General features: G+C 31.9%; 1 long non-coding RNA gene across 1 annotated transcript; it reads right to left on the bottom strand.

The window, feature by feature from the left end:
* Positions 1-6,202: 6,202 nt before the first annotated feature.
* LOC120083690 lies at positions 6,203-7,920 on the bottom strand. The gene is made up of 3 exons (XR_005483498.1): positions 7,406-7,920; positions 7,101-7,229; positions 6,203-6,326 (listed from the first exon to the last, which is right to left on the bottom strand). It is a non-coding gene; the product is annotated as an uncharacterized LOC120083690 (long non-coding RNA).
* Positions 7,921-8,210: the final 290 nt, after the last annotated feature.

The following is an 8,210-nucleotide window of genomic DNA, read 5'->3' as shown; positions in this document are numbered from 1 at the left end:
AGCTAAAAATTTGCAAAATAGTAAACTCAAGAAAAAAAGAAAGCTGAAAGAAAGACAAAAAAAAGGAATTCTCACAATCAAAAGAATAAGCAACCACAAAAACCAGGTAAGTATTTATCTACATCCCTTACTTATTATTCTTGGATATATATGCATAGTTTATATATTGAGGACAATATTCAATTTTTACGTTGGGGATGGGAAATATTGCTTGCATGTTTTTTTTTCATAGAAAAATGAGCCATACTTAATTTTTTTTGTTCTATAATGATATATAAATACATGTCTAGAACCCTTGAGCATCTGAGCTCGAGTTAGATTTAGATTTTGTCATTTTAATATTTTGATATCTTGACTATATGATTGTGGCTCTATGATGTTGACTTTGAGATTGTTAATCATGATTTCGTTTTATGCTCCAAAATACTATTTTGCTATAAAAGAATAAATGCATGATTGAATGAATGCAATAAAACACAAAATAAAAGAATTACATTAATTTTGTTTTATGTTATTTTTAGATTTCTACACAATCATTTCTTTCTTATCAATGAAAATTTTGATGACACACTCTTTTTAGTAAAGATACAAACAAAATTTTAGACATTTTAAAATTTTGTAACAAAGTTTTGAAACCATTTTTCAAAAAAAAAAAGTTATTTTTCTTTTAATTTCATAAGATAAATCGAATGCTTTGCTTTTATGTTTATTTAAAATCTTAGACTTTCAGAAATATTATTTCTACTTGATTTTCTTTGTCACCCCTATAGGATAACTTTTAGTCTTTAGAACAACCAACTTGTTTTAGAATCAAGTCTAGACAAAGAGGAATAAATAGGACCTACTAAAAAGTTACTAGCTTAAAAAAAAAATAATAAAAACAAAGCAAGCTTGCAAAATAACATAACTTTCACTAACGTGTGTGTGTGCATGGACAGAGGTGAAAAGAGCTACCTTCATCGTGTCTAGTTAGGGACCATGAGAAAAGAGTGATAATTCTCCACGGTCGGAGTGTGAAAGCTATCTCTCTAGATAAAATAAATGTCATTTAAGATTTGTGTGTGTGAGTTTATAAAAGATGCCCTTGTCTTAGAATTGCCTCATATTTTTGAAAGTGTAGGTATACTTTAAACCTATAACTGAGCAAGTGTAGGGCGAGGAAGAATTAAGAGTTAGATAAAGTCTTTCCACTAGCCTTAGACTCTTAAATAAACTAAAACTTTGCACTCATTTCTTTCATGATTTTGCTAGAAAAAAATTTTATTTTCAAAAATAAATCTCAATTGATTGTTAGTAAATTCTAACTTTCTAGAATACTTGTAATGTATCAATGCTTACTTGATTGTTGAGAAAAGAGTTAAGAATGAAACATTTGTTTAAGTCAAGTGAGCATATAAAAATTTGAATGAAAAAAACAATTAAGTGATTCATATTTTTGCCTTGACTAAATGTATGTTTTCAATTTTACTTGCTCAGGACAATCAAGAGTTAAGTTGGGGGTATTTTGATAGGTTTTGAAAAGAACTATGTTTTACATGTTAATTCTATCACTTTATACTATTAATTTGCTTAATATCCCAATTTTATTGATAAAATAGTCTCAGGAGCACTTTAGAGTCATTACAACAAATTTGGAGCTAAAAGGAGTAAAAACGAGCAAAAAATCACCTAATTAGAAGAAGTCGAGAAAATTACCATTTTACCACTTGAAGTAGTGTTCCAATGCTGGAATTTGTGAAGGGCCCAACGCTGCCTATGTTGATGAAAAAAAAAGAAAGCATACTAACAATGAGGATTGCAATGTTGCGACTTTCTAAAGTTAAAAAATCAGTTTTTGTAAACGAATTTCAAAGATAAAAGTTAGATTAGTGTGTGAAGAACGAGAGAGAGAAAATTTTGACAAAATTAGAAAGCTATTCTCTCTGTATTTTTTTTTTTTTTTTTTTTGAGAGATTATCTTGAATCCTTCAATCTATGTACATTTTGATGCAAAATTCAATGGATTGCTGGAAGACTTTGCCAATTCATAAATAAGTAAGGCGTTTTCTTGAGGATTATGTTTGATTAATCAATTTTTGAGGCCTTTTCTTTTTCTTATAATTTGTTGTTTTTTAATGTTCTTGCTGAAATTTGAATAAAATCTTTAAAAGATTAAATGGACAACTCAATTTTAATAGGTTTTTGTATACAAAATTACATAGCTCTATAGCAAATTTGTAATTAGGTTGGAAGAACTAGTAATCTTGAATGAGAATTTGGACTTTTTTCCTATTTTCTTGAAAAGATTTGCTAGTTTAGAACATTCAAATTAATCAATCATGATTTTAGTCTTCGTAGTTTAGAGAATGTCATAGTTAAGAAAACCCAAGAATTCATGAAATTTAGGAATTAAATGTGGAATGTCTTTAGGGAGCATTTATGAAGTAAATTAGGGTTAATTAACCAAATTAGGTTAATTGACTATTAATTGATAAATTTAGATTAGTTAGCTAATTACGGCGTTAGGGCCTAGCCTTAATGAACTATGGAACAAATAAATTGAATGAAATCATTTAAGTCAATGATAGAATTAGGTTAATCAACATAAAATCTCCAAGATTCTTTTTCCATTGAATTTCTTACATAATTTCTTTCATACTCTCGCTCATTAATCTCATTATCAAAATTTTATATCAATTCTTATTTTACTTTTACTTTGTTTCTTAAAATCAACAAACCCCCTCCCTCCCTTCAATTTGGATTTCAAAACTTAAATTTTCCAATTAATAGAGGTTTTCTATGGATCGACCTCATGCTTCCACTATTACTACGTGTTAGTATTAGTAGTTGTGCGTGTTTTACAAATTCTATTTGTTTTGGGTTATGTTGAACTAATGACATCATTTTTAGTTGGAATAATGAGTTGTAAGTGGATGTTAGCTAAATATAGTCGATGATGCATAAAGCATGTTAGGAGCATCAAGAGTCAGTAGTAGATGTTTTGGATACAAGAAATTGAAACTCAATGAGCTACTAATAGATAAGGTTGACTGGATGAAGTTTGCGAGAATAGTGGCTAAGTTAACTTCGGTTTACATGGATAAAATAGTAAGTTTTGAGGAGATTAGTGAACCAGAAAAATAAAATGCAAATTTCAAATTTTGGATTTAAATCACCATTTTTTGTTCCAACTGGACGGATTGAATTTCAAGGAAAAATTCTAAAAAAAAGGTAATAATTGTAAGATCCACTTTGATGTCTTCTAGTATTTGGGTTGTTTATTTTGAAATATTTTGGTTGAAGGAGGAAGTTTGAAGATAGTTGTGAAAAAAAAAAAAAAAAGGTTTGAAGATAATTGTGAAAAAAAAAGGTTTGAACTGGACAAAAACAAGGAATTTTATAATTTTAAGGGTAAAAGCATCTTTCCATACTTTAATAAAAAGAGTTTTGGTAATTGGAGTGAACAATTGAATGGTTAAAATATGTATGCATATAAGAATAATAATAATAATAACAATAAGAAAACCCAAAATAAAATAGGAAGAAAAAATTAATATAAAAAATGGAGCAATTTGTTTTAAAGATAGGTGTCCATGTTTTCTTCTCCTCAAGTATGAGGTGGATTTAAATTTAAGTTGGAGATGACACTTAAAAGCTTATTTTTTAAGGAGGGTTTGATCAAATAAATACAATTGATTTTTGGTGAGAAGAGAATAGAAAACTTGGAAAACAAAAGGAGAAAAAAGAGCCCCGAAGAAGAATAAGAGGATAGAATTAATTGAATTTGGTGAGTTTTTCTCTCTCTCTCTCTCTCTCTCTACAAAGTAAATTGAAGTGATGTTTTAAGCAAGGTTTTATGCTTTAAATTATTTTAGAGAAAAATATATTTCATGTGAAATTTTGGATTTGTTAAATGTTTATTAAGAAAAATGATGGTTTAGAATGATTTACAAATTATGTGAAAGCAAGATTTTTCAAAAATGACAAGTTCTATGTTTTAAGCTTAATGTGGTTTTCAAACCACTAGATGATCATACCCATGGTGATTTCCCACTACACTCACATGAATGTGTTTCCATAGTGTAGTCATGATATACATGTGATCTTTGGGACCTACTTTGGTATACACATAGGCTTTGTGCTATGTGTTGAGGTGTTTTGCCTTTTGGGGGTTGCTTTACATGCACGTGTGACCATGTTTTCTATGCTATTTACCTTGAGATAGTTTGGTTTTATGTCTTAAAACTTGTGGTTTATTAAACAATAAACTTATTCTTAAATTCAATAAAGTAATTACTATAGTTTGATTCAATAAAATTGTTATTGAATTTATGAACTGCTTATTTCTTTAGAAATAAATCCAATAAACTAAAATATCTATGATTATTATATGAGTACTTGAACTTTATGGGGAGACATAAAAGTGAATCTGGTTCGAGTAAATAGTCAAAATGATCTATAGTATACGAATAAGGTTGAGTGCCTATTCTGGTAACACTATTGGATACAACCCACTCTGTAGTTGTTACAATTTGTTGTAAAGTGCTACAAACGAAGTAATCCTCATTCATTCATGTATTGACATGAAGAATGGGAGAGGGATCCTGTGCGATGAGTTTGTATAAGATTGGACAAAGAATTAATTCACTCTTACTTTATAATGTTTTTTTACTGTTTAAGACTGCCTATTTCAAAGCGATGACCTAGATAACTTGACCTTAATCCTGAGCTAACTATGAACTCCTGTTTATTCGAGATTATCCTTAGATTTGCATGGGGTGAGGGTTAGCTCAATAGCGCCGGTTCAATAAGCCTCTCATTTCAAGGGTAAGACCGGGTAGATAGCTGGGGACATAGGGTGCAAGACGAAATTCACTCCTACTAGCTTTTAGGGATAGTAGAGAGGTTGTTCACTTAAGTGCTGATTTCGGGCCTTGAACTAATGGCCCCACCCTCTCATTGACTCGAGAGGACTTGGTGTGATGATCGGATCACAAACTAATTGTTCATTAGAGGATCAGTAGAACTTAAGGAACAAGAGGTAATCTTGGGGGTGAAATAACCTTTTGACCTAGGTGTTATTACGAACAACCTGAGGTTAGCTTACTAATTATGGTTATATTGAGTGGATACAATATATCTACAATGAGGAAAGTGCAACTACTGGGCTTTAGTGAAGTGACCAAGAAGTTAACGAATGGAAGTTAATTCGGTGTAAATAGTTTAGCCAATTAAACTCATATCGTTAGAGCCCATAATCTGTAGGTCCATTAGGTCTCCCTACTAGATCACAAATGGATTAGCCTTAGAATAGCGTGATAAATTGATTTGAAACGTTCAAATTCTAATTAAGGGAATTAGTACTTATATGTGATACAATTACACATCTAATTTTGGAATTAAACATAGTTGATTAATATATAAATATGATTTAAATATTAATTTCATGAATAAGGATTAACGGTGATGGATTTGATAACAAATTAATTTAATATTTGATATTAAATTAATAGAAACAATTAAATTTTTTTAATTATTAATTTTATTAGAAAAACTAATTATTGAATTAATTTTTGTAAAATGAATAAAATTTCAATTTTAATTCATGAATTAAAATTGAAAATTTATTTTGATTTTGAAATTGAAATTCAAAATTCAAAATGGAAAAAATTAGAAATTTAGAAAAACCCACACTCAACTTCAAAGCACCTTAATCACCATATACCACTAATTCCATAAAGTCGGTGGTGTCTTCATAGGATGAAGACTTCAAAGCATGGGTTGATGGTTTAAAGTACAAAAGGGATTGAGCTGAAAAGGACATGCAATTTTGTTGAATTGTTGAGATTTTTAAAATTTGAAGAAGTTGTTCATCAACAAGCTGAAAAATAAAAAAATAAAAAATCTCTCCTCCAATTTCCCTAAGTTCAAGGTTGTTTTGAGTACCACCACTCAATTTAAGGCTCCCAGAGAATAGTAGGAAATGTAACGACCCGACCCCCTAGGACCTAGGTAAGGCCGTTACTAAAATAAATGCATGCAAAGAATTTAAAACGATGCTCAGTCATTTGAAATAAATGCTAATTAAAAACAAGAGAAGTTCAAAAGACACTTATTAAATGCAATTGTTAAAAACAATAATAGGGTACCTATAAATCATAAAGGTTAATAAATACATATGAAAACAATTCTTAATAATAAGTTTCAAATATCAAAACTAAACATTAAGGGAAACATGAAAAGAACTCTAAATCTCATAATGCGGAAGTGTAAAAAAAAAAAAAAATAGTCCCAGTGGCTCGATCATGAATTCTGCTATGCCATCGCCGGTACATCTCTACCCTTACCTGAAACATCAACATAAGAAAGAATGAGTATAAAATACTCAGTAAGTAACCCCACCACTGGGGTCAGGCTAGGCATTTATATTCTCTAGATACCCACATATGGCACATAAATACATGTAACATATAAGAGACTAAGTCCTATCTTATTGTAGTTAAGTATGCCCACAAAACTGGTGAATCCCGAAGGAAACACAAAACTGGTGAATTCCCGAAGGAAACACAAATTGGTGAATCTCGAAGGAAACACAAAACTTGTGAATTCCGAGGGAAACACAAACTGCTGAATCCCAAAAGAAATACAAACCGGTGAATCCCAAAGGAAACACAAACTGGTGAATCCCGAAGGAAACACAAACTGGTGAGCATCTAACTAATCAATGAGGATATTCACACGGTTTTAACGTGCTAAGATTCAACATTGTACGGTTCTAAAGCATACATAAAAATCCTTAATACTATGGCTGCATCACATGCCCATAATTCTTAACAACATATTATACATCATCCATGTATAACTTATATCATAAATCCACAACATACAAGTATGTCTCAACGCCAGCAGATCAGACATCGACATATGAAAACACATACTATCACATACTAACGATCAAGTACTTAGGTGTGTATGTAAACAAATCAGAATTTCTGCCAGAACATACTTTGATTCAAGTCATACTGTCAATCAACATGCTAACATTTACCATAACATGGACACTTATCATGCTAGCAACTAGAGCCTGGCCCATGGGCAGTTCTAGTGATAAGATTACTTACTTCAAAAATTGGTCGCAAATTCTAGTCCACACAACTAATCTTCTCACGGCCTTTGGAAGGCTTGAATCAACCCAAAAATGTGGCTTGGTTTCAAAGGTAGTCCCACCACTCCCAAGCAAAAGTTCCAATCTAAACAAATTCAATGATAATAGTTAGGGTCTATATTCCAACAATCTCAAATGTTCAATAATCTTAGACCAAATATGTGTTCTTTGAATCCAATGACAACCTCACTAACCACACAAAGGGTCAACATAAACCAAACAGCAAGGGGGGAGGGGGTCTGTCCAAGCCTTGAAACTTACCAAAAATCTCCGCAAAAGAAACTTCAACAGTCGATGGACAGCGCACGAAATTTCCTTCAAACTCCAATCCTAGCATCCAACCAAAAAATCAAGTAAATGACACTACAATTAACCGATACGTTAAACAACTTACCCAACCACAGAACCAGTAGCAATCGAAGGTAGCAGGAGATGGGCAGTCCCTTAGATGAAGAAGGTCGTTGGCCCATCGAAGAACGACATGGCAGACATTGGGGAGTGAACCGGCAGCGAGAGGCGTGACGGCTGGGTTGGGTCGTCGTTCGGCTTCGGTCCTTGGTGGACGGAGCGGCGGTCAGGGCGAGATCGGCACGATGGCGGGTGGTCAAAAGGCTAGAGCGGCAGGGGCGCGGCGAGTCTAGCTCGTGCGGCGAAGGGAGGCAGTGGAGGGAGGCATGGCGGTCGGGAGGTAGCGAGGGAGGCGCGACTCGTTGAAGGCAGTAGGAAGAATTCTGGGGAAGGAACCGTGCGTGAGGAGGAGATGGGTTTTCTTTCTTTTTTTTTAATAAATAATAATAATAATAATAAAGGAAAATAGTATAATTCTAATTAAATCATTTCTTATCCCACTTCATACTATTTAATTCTTTTCCTTTTCTAAAAAATTAATATCTTGCCAATTAAATTTTCAACTTGAATTTCAAAATTGAATAATTTTGAATAATTTTCACGCCAACACTTAAATTCTCGCACTTATACTTCAAATCCAAAATTCCAAACATGCCCAACTAAGGAAAAAATTATTGAATTTTCAACTAATAAAGTTACTGAAAATTACCTTATTATT

This window comes from Benincasa hispida, chromosome 8 (assembly GCF_009727055.1).
Source record: "Benincasa hispida cultivar B227 chromosome 8, ASM972705v1, whole genome shotgun sequence".
Taxonomy (NCBI): domain Eukaryota; kingdom Viridiplantae; phylum Streptophyta; class Magnoliopsida; order Cucurbitales; family Cucurbitaceae; genus Benincasa; species Benincasa hispida.
Note: the sequence above shows the minus strand (reverse complement) of the source record. Positions and strands in the feature narration are given on the sequence as shown.